The sequence below is a fragment of the Kogia breviceps genome, assembly GCF_026419965.1.
Source record: "Kogia breviceps isolate mKogBre1 chromosome 20 unlocalized genomic scaffold, mKogBre1 haplotype 1 SUPER_20_unloc_1, whole genome shotgun sequence".
NCBI lineage: Eukaryota > Metazoa > Chordata > Mammalia > Artiodactyla > Physeteridae > Kogia > Kogia breviceps.
This window is the reverse complement of record NW_026711560.1, coordinates 105,001-125,000: the sequence shown is the minus strand read 5'-3', so window position 1 is coordinate 125,000 and position 20,000 is coordinate 105,001.

Here is a 20,000-nt window from a genome sequence, read left to right as displayed (position 1 = left end):
ACAGAGGCACGCCTCCCTTACCGTCTCGACCCCCCCAAGAGAGCCACTCACGGGACGCACCACCGCGGCGGCGGGGACCCCGAGGAGCACGCTGGGAGAAGGGAACGACACCACCGCTCGGCCTCGGGCACCTGAGGGACGACCTGGAGCGCTCCAGGGGCACCACAGAGGATCGAACGAGGCACGCTCACGCGCCGGCAGGGGCGCGCGGCGCAGCGGCGGGACGGCACCCCCCCACCAACGCGGGGAGGACCGCCCACGGGGGCAACACGCCAAGGAGGCGAAGCGAGAGCGTCTGCTGCGTCCGAGGACCACGGCCCCGCCACCCACGCCGTGAGGCAGGGGGCGGGAGGCCGAAGGTCAGGGCCGGGGACCACCACCCCTGCCCTTCCCCACACCCCTCGACAGGCCGGGAGAGCGTGAGGAGAGAGGCGGGGAGGCCCGCGGACAGAACGAGAAGAGCGGTCCCGTTCGCCAAGAACGTCCGTCCCTCGTCTGGCGCGACCTTAAGGCCCGGCCCAGGAGAGCGCGACATCACCACATCGATCAGTCATGCCAGAGAGCCAGGGACCACCCGGCCCCGAAGGGGAGGGGCACACACAGCGAGGACCATCACCAGAGGAGCCTGCTTCGGCCTCACCGGCGGCACCCCAAACCCCCTCTTTCTTTTTTTTTTTTTTTTTTTCCTCTCAGGCAAAAGTGGCCGACGACCCCGCGAGTGAGGAGAACGCCTGACACGTGGCACGGAGCCTGCGGGGTGGGGTCGTCGTCTCAGCCACCACCGGGTGCCTGCGGCGGGGAGGGGAGTCACACGGGGTAGAAGACCCAACGCCCCGCCGCCCCGCCGCCCTCGGGTGAGCCAGAGACCGGAGGCGGCACCGCGGGTCGGGTCAGCCGGACGCACACACGAGAGCCGGCGCGCAGGCCCAGGCGGGCGGCTCAAGTGGCGAGGGTCGGCTCGGCCACCAGACGGCGATCCAAAGCCCAGAACCCTGCGCGCGTCCAGACTCCCAAAGTCCTCAGCGACAGACGCCAGAGAAGACCGTGTCAGCACCTATCTGGTGGCAAAAAAGGCCCATTTCGGGCGAAAAAAATCACGGCGCCCGGCAGCGGGGCCCACGCACGCGTCGCAGGGGGGGTCCCCGGGACCTCGGTCCGGCCGCCTGTCCCCAACACTTCCCCATCCACACCAGCCCCGGAGCTCTCGGGGCCATCTGGTCGACCCGAGGAGCTTGGGGGGAGTGGGGGGGGGGGGTGGGGGGGGGAGGGGGGGCGGGCCAAGCGGGGCGGGCAAACGTGGGAGAGGGCCGCGAGCCGGGTCGCCCTCCCCGGTTCACCCGCACGGGCAGGTACCGGTCCCTCCGAGTCTCCGGGCCAAGACTTGGTGAAAGGAAAAGAAATATCTCACTCGGCCGTCTCCGACGAGCGGGCCCCACGGGGGACCGCGCCCGGGCCCGGGCCGCCCTATCCGGGCCACCCAGGACGGCTCGGGCGGGCCGGTCCCCACCCCCACCCCGGCCGGGACTCGCGGCGGGTGGAGGAGAGGGGGCGGGGGAGGGAGGGTGAGAAAAAACTCAAAGTCCGCCGACCAGGACCCCCCGTGGGCACGCTGAAGGGCCGGGTGCGCCCTCCCCGGCCACCCGCGCGAGCAAGGCCCGGTCCGTCCACGTCCACGGACCCAGGGGCACTTGGAAACATTTTGCCCCGGGAGGCGCCTCCCAGGCGACCAGAGCCCACGAGGGAGGGACCGCACCCGGGCCCGGGCCCGGGCCCGGGCCGGTCTCTCCGGGTCACCCCTCGCGGCCCAGGCCGGTCCCCACCTCCCGAGTCCGACTCGGCCAAACATCGGTGAGAAAGAATCCGACCACCGGGAGGGGCCCCACGCGCGCCCGCCACCGAGCCCGTCGCGCCCGCCACCGGCCTAACCTAAACGCACGGGCCCGGGCCGGTCCCCCACCTTCCGGAGCGGGGCGCTGTGGGGACCGCGGAAGAGAGGAAGGGAGGGTGGGGGGGTCGGGGAATGAACGCTCCAAAGGGTGAGCCAGGAGAAAGCCCGACCGACCGCCCATCCGCAGGCGCTCCGGAGGGCGCGGAAGACCCTCTCCCTTCCCACCGCGGCGGCCCGGCCCAGGTCGTGTCGGGTGGCCGGGTCGGTCCCCGCGGCCGGAGGGGAGCGGACGGATGCTGGTCGACCGGGCCAGGCGGTCCCCCAGAGCGGCTCGAGAGCGCGGCGACGGTCACACCCTCATAGACCTGCACGCCCAATCTCAAGCGACAGCAGGAGGCGCCCACGCCTGGGCGCCACCGGGACAGTGGCCACCAGCGTCGCCTGGCTGCCGGAACTCTGCCTCGGGCCCGGCGGCCGACTCACAGCCCTCACGAAGGTCGCCGAAGCTCCAGAGACAAGGGACAATATAAAAGCGGCCGCCAGGTGGCTCCCGACAACCGGCTCCAACGTCCCCGGGCCGGATCCCTGTCGCCGGCCGGCCACCGAGGACGCGGCGGCAGCGCCGGGCCGCCCAAACGCCCGAGCTCAGCCCGGGACGAGGCGGCGGGCGTCTGGCGCGGCGGCCCCGTGTCGTCCATCTCGGAGCTAGCTCCCCGGTCGGCACGACACGACACGGTGCGACCCGGGCAGCAGACGGGGGTGGGGGGGTGGGGGGCGGGGGAAGCCGGGGAGATGTCGCCGGGAGGCTGTCTCGGAGGAGACGCGCTCCCCAACGCGATTCCTGGGCGGGGGGAAATCCCGCGGAGACGCCGGCGGGGCCCGGGGCGCCCGGCACGGGTTGCCCAGAGGGGCACGAGCAAGATCCCCGGCTGCCCGGACGGGGGGGGGGGGAGGGAGGGAGGGAGGGAGGGAGGGAGGGAGGGAGGGAGGGAGAGAGGGAAGGAGGGAGGGACGGATGGAGGGACGGAGGGACGGAGGGACGGATGTAAGGACGGAGGGACGGACGGAGGGAGGGAGGGAGGGAGAGAGAGAGGGACGGAAGTCGGGGACTGGCAAACCGAAACCAGGCAAGCGCTCAGGGAACAACGCAGGAATTCGTCCAAAGACAACACATCGGTGCTGCGAGGGTGGGGAAAATGCACTTGCGGTCACGAGAACATGGATTTCATAACGGACTGACCACGATCCATCACGGGCCGGGCGGGGGTGGGGGGGGTGGGGGCGGGTGAGGCGGGGGTTGGGGGAATGCGGGCGGCTGGGGGGGAGGGGGCGAGGGTGGAGTCAATAGCCATCCACTAAAGAAACTGAGTTCCGGTACGTCGACACAAGGCAACACTCTGAGTGCGAGTGTGTGTGAGCGTGTGTGTGCGTGTGCGTGCGTGCGTGTGTGTGTGGAGTGCGGTGAGTACTGACAGCGAACCGTAGTCCCACCAGGACCACACCAAACCATACCAACCAAGAAGTCAAGCTGTAGAACTTCTCTGGCCTTTAAAACAAAGAGAAAAGCGTGCACGTATCGCATACGTACACACATTACGTACGCTTGTGGCATACGTATACGTGGACGTGGACGTATAAAGGCCTAGGACAAGCCCAAGCACATCCCGTCAGGGGAGCCTATCCAAAACAGACCAAGACCTCACACAATTCAGCCTCCAGAAAACAAGCGACCCAGTGAGAAAAGTGGGCAGGAGGCCAGAACAGAACATTTTCATTAGAGAAAAAAAAGAAGAAGAGAAAAAAAGAAAAAAAGAAAAAAGAAAGAAAGAAAGAACACAACTTTCTTAGTAAAAACCAAACAAACAAAACACAACAACAAAACAAACAGAAATAAAACAGAAAACCTCTTTTAGTGAAAGAATCCAACGGGGCAACGAAAAAAGCGCACACACGCATCTCTCTGGACGAAGATATTCGGACAGGCACAGGATCTGGAGTTGCGACAGCAAGTTCGTACAAGCAGAAAAAGTGCCTCCTTCCTCCCGATCCAACACGTATTTTTCAAGCTGAGAGAGACCACCACCACCGTGGCACGCCGGAGGGAGGACTCAGAGATGTCACCCGGCGGGTGAGAGAACGGCTCTCCGACAAAAGACAGCAGTATGGAAAACAGAAAGGAAGTCCCTCAAAACACTGCACAGAAAACTACCATGCGACCCAGCAACTCCACTAAGTGCCCACGGAGGGGGTAAAGACGACATGTACATGTCTATCTGTACCAACACCTGTAACGATGTAGAGATAGGTACGGACGCACTGTTAGCGCTCTCTGTGCCCGTACGTCTATATCTATGAGAGAAGGACCGGGTGGGGGGTGGGGGGTGGGGGGTGGGGGTGCGGAGAGAGAAGTGAGACAAAGAGTGGACAGTCACGTGAGTGCAGTAGGTAAGGAAGATTAAGACGACAAACAAACTCCCAACAGTGGTCCTGTAAGTCAACCATCAAGATTTCGATATCATGATGTCATCAAGCACCAACCCTTCTGAAGGGACACAGCGACACACAGGGCTCACTTGGCAGGGCAGTTCAGGACCCTAAAATGACCGTGAAAGGTGAAGCTCGAAAAAGCAATCTTGTTCATCCACGGGGGGAAAATACCGTTCTCCCACGACATTCAAAAATCCTATCAGGGGGCTTCCCTGGTGGCGCAGTGGTTGAGAGTCCGCCTGCCGATGCAGGGGACACGGGTTCGTGCCCTGGTCCGGGAAGATCCCACATGCCGCGGAGCGGCTGGGCCCGTGAGCCATGGCCGCTGGGCCTGCGCGTCCGGAGCCTGTGCTCCGCAATGGGAGAGGCCACAACAGTGAGAGGCCCGCGTACCACAAAAAAAAAAAAAAAAAAAAAAAAAAAAAAAAAAATCCTATCAAAACATTTTAAAACTCTCTTACTCGCTCACCATTTAAAAGGTAGAGAAATAAAAAGAGAGCCAAAGTACGATTTATTGAGTGGTGGACCGTCAAAGAAAGCATGCCATGAAAGCCTCCGATTCATTTTGGAAGGTCCTAGGAACAGCAATCTTCAACATTGCTCTCCTGCCTGCCTTCTTGGCGTGGTATCTTTTCTACATCTGGATAAGCAGTCCTAGGTTTTGTGTGTTTGCTTGTTATTCCCCTAACTGAAGATCAGCCTCCAACACGATAACCCTTTGTGCCCTCTGGGTCCTGAACTCTCTTCTCTGGAAGTGCTTTTCTGAATGGGAACGGTTTCACCAACGTCATCGCCTGGAGACATCTTCAGCCTGTCCTCCCCCCACCCGCACCCCCGCCCGCCCCCCACCCTCTTCCTCCTCCTCCTCCTCCTCCTCCTCCTCCTCCTCCTCCTCCTCCTCCCCTTCCTCCTCCTCCTTTTTTTTCTTTGTTTTCTTCAGCTCTCCTTGCGCTGGTCTCTCACACGGTGGCAGCGTTGTCCTAGGCATGCCCAGGTGTCTCCTAACCCCATCCAAGTGATGACTCCCAGCGTCATCATTTTGGGTTTCTTAGCCGCACTTTCGTCGTTCCCGGGCAATTCTTTCTTTTTATTTTCCATGGACGGGGGAGACCAGACCGGGGCGGGGGGCAACACAACGACACACTGCGTGTGACCTGGGAAACAGACACATACACGCCAGGCAATCACCGACAGGCTCTGAAAGAGGATCGGTCCCCGGACACGGGGCACGCACGTTTGTTATCGGTGGAGTCACTGCAGACCGAACGGGAAGCAGCAGACTTTGAACTTGACGCAGCTACCGTTCATCCATCGCGGAAACTGACATTTGAAACACGTAGTTAGGCTCTTGGTGCGATTTCACCTAGTCATTGACATGTGTGCACAGTGGAACCATGGAAAGTGAGACAACCCCCCCACCCCACTTCTACCAAAGGTCGCCAAATGAAGACTCTCGTTTGTTTACAAACCAAATTTCCTATCCTTAAATTTGGTGGGAGCTTTCCCTAAGGATTGCACGGGAAGGTGACTTCCTCAAGCGTTGGAGTAGTTTTCCTTAGAACTAGAGAATTAGAATTCTGCTGAATGATGAACACACACCTCGCTTAAGTTTCTGCTAGGAAATCCACGCACCATGTGGATCGAACGAAAAGCAAAATGATTTTTTAACAAGGTCTTCTCTCCACTTCAGACGAATTTTACAGGGCGGGGAGGGGGGAGGCTAGGCTTCTCTGTTTTTCATTTAAGGTCCTCTGAAACGTCAGTAAGTGTTCGTGATCCTACTCACGTGTACTCTTGTCCTCCATCCAATCGTCAGTCATCTGGCAGAAGGAGAGCCTGCCTCATCCACGGCAAACAACATTCCGACACTCAATGAGAAAATACATTTCTGGTGCTTTCGCCAAAAAATGCAAAGCCCCTTATTTAAGCTAATGGAATTTAAAAGAAATCCCTAGTACCTAGGAACAGAACAAAGTGAAAGAAACACAACGCACAGACTTGGGGGATAGAAAGAAAGAAAGAAGAAAGAAAGAAAGAAAGAAAGAAAGAAAGAAAGAAAGAAAGAAAGAAAGAAAGAAAGAAAGAAAGAAAGAAAGAAAGAAAGAAAGAAAGAAAGAAAGAAAGAAAGAAAGAAAGAAAGAAAGAAAGAGAGAGAGAGAGAGAGAGAGAGAGAGAGAGGAAGGAGAGGAGAGGAGAGGAGACAAGAGGAGAGGAGAGGAGAGGGAGGGAGGGAGGGACGAAGGAAGGAAGGAAGGAAGGAAGGAAGGAAGGAAGGAAGGAAGGAAGGAAGGAAGGAAGGAAGGAAGGAAGAAAGAAAAGATCTCTCAACCTAAAAGTTTTTGTGACAAACGGACAATCTATGATTTGGTAGGTTAAAAAATATTTTTGGAACGTAAAGTTCTTTGAGACACGAATGGAGAAGAAAACAAGAAAAGGACAATCAGAATTCGGAACCCTCAGAAACCTGAATCGGTCATGAACAGGAACTAGGAAGCCAGGGTGAACGGCGTCTGTGACACCAGTGATTCTGGACTGGCAAAGGGATGATTCCATTTCACCAGCATACATTTTCACACAGTGTCACTTTTTAAAAATGTTTTCTTTTCCCCAGAGTGATGCCAGAGGTGTGGACTCATACATCGAAACATCTTTAGTCTTTCTGTAATAAGGAGACAGAAGTAGGTCCACTGAGACTTGTCGAGCCATGAACGAACGTTTCCATAGGTTATCTTTGGAAAGGATCCAGACATTCCACGAATTCCCCATCATTCCACTTATGCCAACTCTGAAGTTTCTAAAGTGACCCAAAAGGTCTGGGCGAGACTGTTTTTAAGTAGACATACCACAAAACATAACGCTTCTTAAGGAGTTCCTGCACCTAGAGCTATCGACATCACTTGTTCGAGATCCCATGACGACGAGATGGCCCGTGAACACTTCCTGAGACTTCAGACGATGATGTCAGCCATCATCCCCAAGTTCTTTTTCTTGCCGACGAATCTGGTTCACTCCCGTGAACTTACTGGATTTGGGGTCGACGTAGATAGAAGGAAAGGATGACCTCGAACGCTGATCACGCTAAAGACGTGCCTAGTTTCATAAAACCCATACCTTGACCTTGGCTATTCTCGGCTGAAGGGTTCAGCCTAGATCACCACGTGAACTTGCCTAAAACCTTTGGGTCCCTTCCCTTTCTAGTGGACTGAATTCCGGAGTGCTCCCTTCTAAGCCATTCAAGAGAGCTCTCTCACAAGTTCATTGTGGCACTCGGATCCCTACGCAGAAACAGGCCAGCTCTAGAAGGGAGCTACAGACATACAGTACCTGTTACCAGGCCCTTTCCAGATTCTGGCACAGCAGTACCAGAAAAATGAAGGTCGTTTCCACAAGGCTTCTAAGGCTAGCACGGCAAAACTTTTTTTTTTTTTTTTTTTTTTTTTTAAATTAAAAGAGATAGCTTGTACACAAGGGAGAAGGCGGTGGGTGGGGTGGGGGTGAGAGGCAGCCCCACCCCCCCACCCCCCGAGTTGCTTGGATCACGAAAGGGAGAGTTTGTCTCGGGATCACTGATCATTTCCAGAAATCCTCCAAATTCTTGGATCATCAGCAGCTGGTTCCACGGTGGCTACCTGTGGGGAATACCAAGTGCTTCCACGAGGGGAAAGAAGCGCATGAGAATGTTCGGCAAGAAAGCACAGGAACAGATAAGGGTTCAATGTACAGCTGAGCTTCTCGTCTTGGGACAACTAGGTATAGTCGTGGGTGGGTGTCAACAGAGGAAAAGTTCATCTTCTTTTACTCCCGCGAGCCTCGTGTGTGTGTGTGTGTGTGTGCGCGCGCGTGTGTGTGTGTGTGTGTGTGTGTCTGTGTCTGTGTCTGTGTCTGTGTCTGTGTGTCTGTGTGTGTGTCTGTGTGTGTCTGAGACTCAGGCCCCCAGGGCTGATCTGCTCATGCAATTCCATTTCCCCTCCCCCTCCCCCTCCCCCTCCCCCTCCCCCTCTTCCTCCTCCTCCTCCTCCTTCTATGTACTTCTTTCTGTCGAGGAGATGATTTCCAACTCAAATGCAGACCAAAAGATTTCTAGGTTCCCAAACTTCAGGGTTCCATGGATCAGGGTGTCCAAAATCTGCACAGCGCCTTCAATAACGGCCCTCTTTCTCAGCGCACACAAGTCAACCCCAGACCAAGGCACCCTAAGGGCAAAAACCCTCCAGGATTTCTCCCACCAGACCCCGAACATCAGCACACACACCCTCCCCCAGTTTCTATTTCGTATCGTGTGGGCTCAGGCAGACAACAAACACGTCCATCGTTCGATCATCTTCCTTTGGCGTGTTTCGTGAACGTTGCACCGGCCGAAGAAACCTAAGTGTGCAAAAGCTCATCCCCGTGTAAAAGGCTTTGGCTTCTCAGCGAAGGGGTCGAGCCAAGGGACCTAGGCCCCTCTGTCCACTTTTCACTGGGTTCACTGGCCTCACTGTTGTCCCAAGCGATGGCCGGTCAGATCTCTCACGGTCATTCTTCTTTTGGCCTTCTGGTTTTAGAGAGGGTTTTCAACTGGGGTAAAAAGGGCAGGCTTGTGTGGGGCCCTTTCATGGTGGGGAGGGGGTGGGGGGGGGCCCCGTAGAGGTCCCTCCGATTCACCCAATCTCAGGCAGTGCCCTATTCAAAACGTTTGTTTCCGGGCTTCCCCGGTGGTGCAGTGGTTGAGAATCCGCCTGCCAATGCAGGGGCCACGGGTTCGTGCCCCGGTCCGGGAAGACCCCACATGTCGCGGAGCGGCTAGGCCCATGAGCCATGGCCACTGAGCCTGCGCATCCGGAGCCTGTGCTCCGCAACGGGAGAGGCCACGACAGTGAGAGGCCCGCGTACCACAAAAAAAAAAAAAAAAAAAGAAAGAAAAGAAAAGAAAAGAAAACAGAAAACGTTTGTTTCCGTCCCACCAAGAGCCCACCTTTGGAGAGATTCCCTGCCTTACACGTCCTCTCCGCTCCTCCTATTCATCCACCGTGATCCACCACCACCACCCCGCCGGCCGACCTGATCTGTTCACCCTGAAGCTGGCAAGCAGTAAGGGTGCTCGTGAAGCGAGGATCCGTTGGGATTGGCCAAGATGGCAAAGTGGCGGCGGGGGCGGCGGCGGCGGTGGGGCGGGGGGGGGGGTATGTGGAGGGGACTCGGAAAGTACGAGGTTACAGCTAACAGCTGCTGCTGGCAGATAGGTCTTTGAAACAGGCTGGTGGCGCCCTGGACTTTGATACCGTCCATTCTGACCATTCCTGTTCTCCGTGAGAAGGGTGTTGGGCCCAGGATCGGCCACCCCAAAACGGGCCTCCGTGGCACATTGACGATTTTGAGCGAAGGGGGACTCCAGAAGCAGCCACGTTTGTCCGAGGGACACTGGGATTCTCCTCTGTGTCTCCCTGAAAGCGAGACATCCATCTCTCGGCTGAAAGGTGCACTCCCTGCCTCCGGAGGTAGGAGGCCGCCGCCGCGATCGGCAAATTAGGGCATTCGGGCCCGAGAAACCTTCGGAGACAAACACTGCGGACCACCGCAAACCCGAGCTCTGTTTAGCTTCTTCCTTCGCTCGCTCGTTCGCTCACGGCACACCCCAAAACCTAAGTCTCTCGGTCCGGTTCCCTGTCTGTCTCACCCATGTACCGTTCGTTCCTCGGTCTGAGCAGGAGAGACGCCGCCCGCTTCAGCCACTTCTCAGCCCTCGAATGAAAGGAAAGGTCACCCCGCTCCCCCCACACACCTTCGTCTCTCCGCGCCTTGGGCCCATGTTACTTTATTTTTATTTTTATTTTTTTGCATTACACGGGCCTCTCACTCTTGTGGCCTCTCCCGTTGCGGAGCACAGGCTCCGGACACGCAGGCTCAGCGGCCACGGCTCACGGGCCTAGCTGCTCCACGGCACGTGGGATCCTCCCGGACCGGGGCACAAACCTGTGTCCCCTGCATCGGCAGGCGGACTCTCGACCACTTTGCCACCAGGGAAGCCCATCGGGCCCATTTTAGAATGAGTCCAGCCACAGGAACTCAAGAGGGGTAGAGGGGGAGATCTCCCCCTCCCCCAAACAGGAAGGCACCTGGAACCCCGTTCCCACCGGCCACCCGGCTCCACTTTGGGTGCGTGAATCCTAGTTTGCCTCCTCCGGATCTTTAAATGATCTTCCACGTGTTATAACAGACTCACAAGGAGAGAAGCTTACGCATGTATTTCTTCTGAGTTTCATGCGACACGGGGAGCCCTCCTAAGAAAACAAAGAAAGACCCAGAGAAGCGTCCGAACCTAACATCTCTTCTGTTGGATCTGAGCAAAGAGAGGCAATCTGAAAAAGCAACTATACTCTGGCGGGGGTGCGGAGTGTGTGTGTGTGTGTGGGGGGGGGGGTGTGTGTGTGTGAGTGGGGGTGGGTGAGGGGGGGGTGGGTGGGTGGGGGGCGCGGGCGATGCCAAAGGAGGATGAGAACTCTTAGAAATTCTTAGGCATAGAAAATTAAGACGGATCCGGGCCCGCGCCTCTCCTTTTCTCGTGCGTTGGGAAGATCATTTGGCTCTCGCCGGCTGGGATGTCATCTCCCCACGAACCATCAGGCGAGCTGTGGGGCGGAAAGAGGGAGAGCAGGGTTCAGAAGAACGTGGAGAAGATGGACGCTAGATGCCCAGAGTCCACGTCCCCCGCCCCCCCCCCCCCCCCCCCGGGAGCAAGGATCTCTTCTTCGTGGGCACACGATCTTCCACCACGACCTCCGGACCGTGGTGCCAAGTCACGCCCACGCGAAGACAGGGCTCACCCAGGGATATGGGCTTGTGCCACAGAAAGGGAGACAGCAGGGAAGTCACCGAGCTTAAGGTATCTGACTCTCGTCGGGTCCTCGACAGGCGGAGGGACACATCTTTCCGACACGGTCGGGGCCGGCTTAGAGAACCGCTGCCGACGACCGCACCGCGAAGGAAGATGTCTCTGCGGTCTCGACAGAAGATCCAGTAGGTTTCCCAAGTGGCGGAGCTAGGAATCGATCGGCCAGGCAGGCGTGTCCAATCTTCAACTTTGGGAAGACACGCGGACTTTTACCCCCCCTTTTCGGCGGGGAGCCTGTAGAAGATCAGGCCGGGAGGAAGGACACAGTCTGTCAGTCGTTGCACGTGATGTTAACGTCCAGGCCAGGAGGAGCCATGCCAGGACTGACTCCACAAAAGGGAGAAGGTGACCAGTTGCCTTTTGAGGACCATGGCTCTCTACGCGGCACGGAAACCAAGGGAGCAGGGGCCAGGGTAGAGGCCGGCAGGGTCGTCAGAGGCCCAGCCAGGACAGAGACCGGTGAGGTGCGAGCCTGAACGAAGGCAGTAGAGGGGAGAGGGAGAGAGGGGATGGAGCAGGACCTATTTCGGTCCCGGAATCGGCAGAACCTGGTATCCCGGCGTGAGTCTTTAGAAACACCGTCCAACTCCACTCCACGGGCAAAATACAAGGTAGAGGGCGGAGCTCTCTGCACCCAGGATCCTCCCGAGACCCAGGCGAGAAGGGCCCTTCCCACGGATGGGCTCCACATCCCACCAGGGTCGGTCGGTCGGTCGGAAGGTCACCAAGACACAAAGAAGCACATTCTTTCTTTCGAGAAGCTCTGTCCCCAGGACCTGGCACTCAGCACACTGGTGATCTGCCAACCAGAACCCTTAAACACCTCCTCAGGTTCCAGGGGAAGGCTTTGCTCACCTCTTTTCGGCCCTACCTCTGTCCTCAAAACTAAAGGTAAAAGAACACACGAACACACACACACACACACACACACACACACACACACACACACACACACCAAAGGTAATGGAGTCCGAATACCACGAAGGCTCTCAGGTTGTGCTAGGGCCGTTGCCCAACAGCACTGTGAAGTGTGTGTGTGTGGGGGGGCGGTGGGGGTGATGTGTGTGGGTGTGTGGGGGTGTGGGTGTGTGTGTGGGTGTGTGTGTGTGTGCGTGTGCGTGTGACTCATAGGTGGATATTTTCCATAGGTGTGCACTATGGCACTGCAGGATCTGTGGTCGGTTGCTGAGTCCCCGGAGGTGGAAGCGCAGATACAGGGCCCTGAGTGTGAAGTTATCCATGGACGCTCACAGCGCGTGGGGTCGGGGTCGGCAGCCGTAACCCTCCATGTTGGTGGTTCAACGGTCAACTCTACTTTATAGATCAGAGAGGATAACGTCACGCGTTCACTGTTAATAACTTTTCCAAATAGTCTTTATCTTTTCAAAAGGAAGACATCATTTAATCCATTTCACAAGATGATACTGGGAACCTACTGCCCCAGCACGTGAATTATCCCTACAGAACACAAGATCCCTGAGAAGGAAGAGCCCTGAGCACTGAGATACCATGAAGGTAGGCTTTTAGATGATATTCTCTGCTTCTGCAGCTCGAGGTAAAACATGGGATGACTGGCTCTACCTATCCCATTCCAGTCTGTCAAACGCGAGCCCCCATGGCACGTCTCACCAGTGGTCGGTCCACGATAACTCCATCCATAGGAATTCTTGGCAGTTTTATGTTCAGGATCATTTCTTTTCCTGCCATTGATTGAAAACTCCCTGGACCCTGTTAGCAGCTACAGATTCAATGAGTCCAGTACTTCATAGGTTTTGTCATGTATTTAGAAGGGGAATCACCATCAAGTTGCTGAAATGAGGACTAAGTGTCTTTCAGATATGGAGATGGAAATAAATGGTGCTCTGCAGGGTGTGCGATGACAGGCACCCAGGATTCCTTCACCCAGCCCTCCCTTTGCTCCCTCATAGGTTCCTGGGAAATCCAAACACACACACACGCGCACACACACACACACACACACACACACACACACACACACACGGGGGGGGGGAGAGAGAGAGAGAGAGAGAGAGAGAGAGAGAGAGAGCTCTGGGTGTGCTATTTGCTCTCCATGATTTCACGTGCCTCTTGGGCATGGCTGACAGAGATAGATGGACATGAAGCAGCAGGACAGCAAGCTGGCATCTCGGCCGGCCTACAGAAGTTTCCCAAGTGAAATATCAACAGCAGGGCAGGGACGCCCACGTGACGTGGGAGAGAAGGGGGGTGGGGGGGGCGGCCCGCTGACCGACGTCGGTTCAGGTTTCCCGTCCCCCTCCGGCCGAGAACCTGCCTTCCGCTTCCTGCCCTCAAGTATGTGAGAGGAGCGTGTTTCTTTCCAATAAATACCGACACATCATTTCAGTCTGTTTGTGTGTTTGTTTTTGCTTGTTCTTTTTCTGGACGAGGCCAAAGAGCCCTTCCAGTGGAGGTGTGTGTACAAAGGAGGATCTGACAGAATGGGAGGGTGCGGGTCAGTCCATGTGCGAAGAAATCCAGAGAATCTGTCATAGCTGAGACTCGGGCCTTTTGCAGAAATAGGCCAAGAGAGTTCGGATTTGATGATTCACTGCCACATAGTCATCACAGCAGTTTCCTGGAAGGGATTGTGTTACAGGAGGCGGCGTGGCCCTCAGCCCTCAGGCCTCAACCCGGCAGGCAGGCAGGCAGGCAGGCAGGCAGGCAGGCAGGCAGGCAGCGGCTATTGTCTGTTGGTCCCGCCCCCACCCCCACCCCCACCCCCGTTCCTTCTCCAGAGCTCCTTCCTAAGTCCCCTTGGACTGACCTTTGCCAGGAGCGGGGGAGGGGAGGTCCGGACGATTCATTCCGCAGGGCCTCGTTCAATCGCTCGATTCAAATGCAGAAAGCTCTCCGGTCAGGTCGGAGCCTTTGACTTTGCCTCGAGCTTCTCTTTAATGAATGGCTTTTTCTCTTTTCTTTCCCCAATTTCGCCACCCTCAGGCTGCCCCCTCCAAACTGCAGGGAGGGAAGGAGGGAGAGAGGAGGTGACGGGAGGAGGACGTGTGAGAAACAGGCCTTTTCTCCAGGCAAAAGGTGTCCCCTCCTTTTCCTGACCCTGGAAACCCCACTACACCATTTGAGAATCATGGACATGTGTGGAAGCAGATGTCTTCACTTGAGATCTTCCTCCGCAGGAGGACAGAAAGGAGGGCCAGTGTGTCCCTCTTGTGCTGGCCGGTTCTTGTCACTTGAATTCAAAATAATCAATAGAGCATGGAGGCACATTTTGGGGCGGCCTACTCTGGGAGCTCAACAGTTCCCTCCTCTGAAAGTTCCTTGGAACATATTAAAGCTGAGCTGGTGACTCGTGTGTGTGTGTGTGTGTGTGTGTGTGTGTGTGTGTGTGTGTGTGTGAAGGAGATTTCTAGATGTCAGGGTCGAAGTAACTTTAGAAGTTTGAAATACCTCTGATGATGTCGTCGGGTGTTTGGTTCAAATTTCGGAGTGGCTCTCACAGAAACAGGCACGAGGATTCTTTCCATAGGAGCCGTTGTGGCCGTTTCTCTAAGGTTTTCATCAAGTTCTCTAGCTTCCGTCTGCAGGGCTTCAGGCAAAAGGCCGTTTTAGGCCTCAGTGATGCCAAGCCAAAAGGGTGGGAGAAAATGGCCAACATTCATGGAGAGAGTCGTAGCCAGAGATTGAAGGGAACTCACAAAACTTCGGGATGCAGTCCCGTTTTCAGGTTAAGAACAACACCCTAAGGGAAACGAGTAGCACCAGAATTTCATATCCAGAAGTGTGTATCCCTGTCTCATGGAAACATAATTTTGGCCTCCAGGTAACGTATGCAAATAGCTGTATCGCCAAGGAAATAAGAAGCCTCACTGAGAGTTTCTGAATTAAGGAAGGTAAGGAGAAAAAGATCAGTGATTCCATCCTGCTGACAGAGGTATAAGTTACCAAATGGATATCCATCTTTAAAAATAAAAAAAGAAACTTGGGTTTTCCTTGTTTGTTTCTGTTTCCCTTGTATGTGGAAAACAAAAGATTTAACCATCAGTCCTAATCCCACTCCCTCTCTTTTTTTTTTTTCCAGATTTTTTTTAAAAATATTTGAAATATAATTCATTTACAATGTCGTGTTAGTTTCAGGTATACGGCACAGTGATTCAGTTCTCTCTCTCTCTCCCTCCCTCCCTCTCTCATATATATATATATATATATATATATATATATGTATGTATGTATATATATATATATATATATATATATAGAGAGAGAGAGAGAGAGAGAGAGAGAGAGAGAGAGAGAGAGGGAGAGAGAGACACGGAGACGGAGACAGAGAGACAGAGAGACAGAGATTTTTATAAATCTCTATCTATCTATCTATCTATCTATCTATCTATCTATCTATCTATATCTACACATATATATTTTAGCGGCTTCCCCGGTGGCGCAGTGGTTGAGAGTCCGCCTGCCGATGCAGGGGACACGGGTTCGTGCCCCGGTCCGGGAAAATCCCACATGCCGCGGAGCAGCTAGGCCCGTGAGCCTGTGCGTCCGGAGCCTGTGCTCCACAACGGGAGAGGCCACAACAGTGAGAGACCCGCATACCGCAATATAAATAAATGAATGAATGGATGAATAAATAAATAAATAAATAATTTTGAAAAGATTCTTTTTCAGATTCTTTTCTCTCATAGGTTATTACAAAGTATTGAGTAGAGTATCCTGTGCTCTATAGTAGGAGATGCTTGTTGATTCCCTATTTTATGTACAGTAATGTGTATATGTTCATCCCACCCAACCCCCTAAGTATCCCCCGCTTCCCCAGTCAGTCCCATTTTACACAAGTAGTCATACACATCCTCCTCCTCCTCCTCCTCCTCCTCCTCCTCCTCCTCCTCCTCCTCCTCCTCCTCAGGTCACTCAACCCCATGGAAGTCATTCTTGCTCTTCTTGGAGTCCAGTTTTTCCATCGGTTCTGCCGGCCCTGCCTGATGATTGAGCGTGACTGGACGAGTGCCGGTTCCAAAAAAGTTTTCAAGAGCTTCTGTGAAGAACTGTAGGATTTGCCCAGTGAAAGGGGTGCCTCGATCTGATCACCCGGAAGCCTGTGGAAGGCAGACCCCAGGCGGCAAGCACATTTCGTTTCTTTAACAGTCTCTGTGCCACGGTGAGGACATCAGGCTTGCGGTGAGGGAAGACCTCAACCCACACGGAAAACATAGCCACGGTCACAAGAATGTTTGGATGACCCCTACGAAGTGGCAGTGGAGGGCTTCCCCGGTGGCGCAGTGGTTGAGGATCCGCCCGCCGATGCAGGGGACACGGGTTCGTGCCCCGGTCCGGGAAGATCCCACACGCCGCGTGGCGGCCGGGCCCGTGAGCCATGGCCGCGGAGCCTGTGCTCCGCCACGGGAGAGGCCACAACAGTGAGAGGCCCGCATCCCACAAAAAATAAATAAATAAATAAATAAATAAATAAGTGGCAGTGGAATGAAGTCCAGTGGCTGGGGGTCCGAGGATCCAGAGAGAGGAGGTTTTCTTTCCAGAGAGAAAAAGTTCCCCCCCACCCCCACCCCCACCCCCCAGGGTTACAAGCACGAGAGGTCAGACGTCGCCGTTCCCGTTGCCGGTAGACCGTAGAAAATCTTCCTGCCCACGTCTATTGACAATCGGACTCCTCTTCAAGACACCGTGGGATGGGCGGGTGAAGGAATGCAAGGGGAGGGGCAGGGGGGAGGTTGGCCAGGGAGCAACCGGCTGGGCCGCCGTCTCGTCTCGTCTCGTCTCGTCTCGTCTCGTCTCATCTCGTCTCGTCTCGTCTCGTCTCGTCTCCCGTCTGCCATAGCCCCGACCGGATGCTGAAAGGACAGAATGGACTTGCTCCACCCACGTGTGCCCCGCCACCCCCACCATCTTTCAACGGGCTGTTGTTGCCGCCTCGGCGTGAAAGTCGGTTAGAACATCTCCGTGATACTGGGTACAGTCCCTTTCGTGTGAGCCTCCATTTTGACGACGACAGACAGCCCTTTATGCCAGGGCAGAGAAGACTTCCGGGAAGAAAGATCCCATCATTTCTGGAACCGTTAGAACACATCGGTGTACAGACACAAGCCAAAGAAGACTTCACGTCGTTCCTTCCTCTTTGGACAACGCTTCCCGTGTCATCGAACCTCCCCAAGAAACTTAGTCAGTTTCATCTCTCTCATTTCTCAGGAGAGAGAACACATTTTTTGAGCTACTTGGAGGGCCCTCTCCTCCTGGATCCTATCTCTAAGTCCAAAGGACTTCATCGGTCCTTCAATTTGGGGGCAAGTGTGTCCAAAATATCCAAAAGATTGTAAGGCACTTCATCAGATGATAGGTCACCGTGAAACAGTGCTTCCTTAGGCACGTCACCAGCATCCCAAGGAAAGACTTGCTAGGCAGAGAGAGAAGCTTCTTTTTCAGTTCTGAGCCAGACCTGGTTCTTTGACTATCGAGAGGACTAAGTCGATGTGAGTCCTCCGAGACCTGATAAAGGCAGCCTAGAAAATAAGTGATGACTTTTGACAAAGACATAAGCTTTTCTCTCTCTCTCTCTCTCTCTCTCTCTCTCTCTCTCTCTCTCTCTCTCTCTTTCTTCCTTCTTTCCTTCCTTCCGTCCTTCCTTCCTTCCTTCCTTCCTTCCTTCCTTCCTTCCTTCCGTCCTTCCGTCCTTCCTTTCTTTTCCTTCCTTCCTTCCTTCCTTCCTTTCTTTCTTTCTTTCTTTCTTTCTTTCTTTCTTTCTTTCTTTCTTTCTTTCTTTCTTTCTTTCTTTCTTTCTTTCTTTCTTTCCCTCCTTAAAGATAAAGGAAAAGATCCTTTCCTAATCTAATCTAATCTCTCATGATGGACAGAGCAGACCGATAGAAGAAAAACCCAAACCCTAAACCCAAACCTGGTCCTTTGAACAGAGAGAGGCAACTAAATCTTAATTTGGCACTGGTTTCAATGTTGATGTGAAAAGTCATTTCTGTCTTTGTATCCATCCTCATCCAGTCCTGACCACAGATCTGATTCCTTTCGAAAGCCTCTTTTCTTCACACGCCTTTTCCAATCGTCTGTGCCCATTTTTAGCTTGTCCCTTGATTTCTTTCTTTCCCATTGAGAAATGACTACCTTTAGGACTAAAACCTCTCGCTCCTTCCCCCAAACCTCATCTCCATACTTCCTAATTTGCCTCCACCCGCGCGCCCCCCCACCCCCCCACCCCCCGGAAAAAAAAAAAAAAAAAAAAAAAAGTCCTCTTCCTCCCATGAGGATGGCGACATCAGGTTCAGGTCCTTAAAGAAGGACCACACACGTTCCTTCTTTACAATGCTTCGTCCTTGGACACTGTCTTTTTTCTTTTCTTTCTTTTTTTTTTTTTTTTTCCTTCAGTGAAAGTAAGGAAGCCAACCGCAGTGAGCAGCGTGAACATGGAATACTGTGTAGAAGTCAAGGCTCCTACCTAGTACAGTCTTTCCCTAAAGCACAAGATCTAGCTAGGCGTGGAACCGAACATGCTCAGTCTCTCCTCCGTAAAAGGTCCAAAGAAGGGAGACCCTCAGACTTGTGGAGCCATGAACGTTTCAGTATTTTATCTTATGTGGCGATGATGTAGACACTCGCTGAGATTTCACCCTGTCATGGCACTTAGCCAAGCTGTAAGCCCAGAGATGACCAGAGATGCTGGAAAATCTTGAAGTCGGCCTACAGAAAACAAGCACTGGGGGGAAAGTTCCCCTTAAACATTCTTATCTCGTCCACACCTATGTCCTCTGTTTGTCATGAGCAATCCTACTTAGATGATTCGTGAACATTTCAGGAGACACGAAAGCAGTTCAGTTCAGTTCGTCGTGATCCCTACACCTCCCGCCCGCCCCCCTCCCCTTTCACGTGAGAGATTTTCTTCCCGATTTCAGAGGGGAGAAGTAAAGGAGAGTCAGAGCGTCCCTCTCGCGGTGTGGTGTTGTCACTCTAATTCCAAAACATCCGTACGCCACGGAGGCACATTTGGGGGCGTCCTACTCAGGGCCCCAAGACTTTCAGAGTCAAACCTAAGGAGGATGTAAATGTACTTCACGCCACCGAACCCGAACCGGTGAGGTGAACCCGGTGGCTTCCTAGGAGATGACGTGTCATCGGCCCACCAGTTTAAAACACAGAACCAAACACCCTCTCCCCGACGACTCGGAGCAAGTGAGTCCGTGGGTGTGTCGGAGAGGGTCCTCTGCTCCAGCTGGGTCCATAAGCACTGCACACGAGAGTAGGTAGGTAGGTGTTCACGGTGCCCTTGGGAAGGAAAGGCGGGGAGAATTTTATTTCGAAAAGCTTATCTCCTCACAGCATTGACACTACGAACGATGATGCAACTTCATCGGGGGGTGGGCGGGGGCGGTGAAGGAAGGCCAGGGAGCCCGGCCACATAGAAGAGCCACGGAGAGCGTCTGTGACCGCAAGGATGTCCACGTACCGGTGACTCCTCTCAGTTGGGGCGGGGAAGGGGGGCGCGAGATTCCCGTGTGTACGTCCGCATCGATCAGTCGTGGGAGAGGGAGGAGAAACGATGTTCCCTCCACGATCCTTCTGAGTTGTCGCCTGAGAAGTTCCTGTCCCCAAGAGACAGCTCGAGAAGAGAGCAACCCACGGCCGGGGGACGCGTGCACTGTGCCCCCCCCCCCCACCACCACCACCACCACCACCACACACACACACGCACACACACACGCAGGAGAAGCCCAAGCCAGAATTCACTGACTCGAAACGAAACGGCGGGCTCTGAGC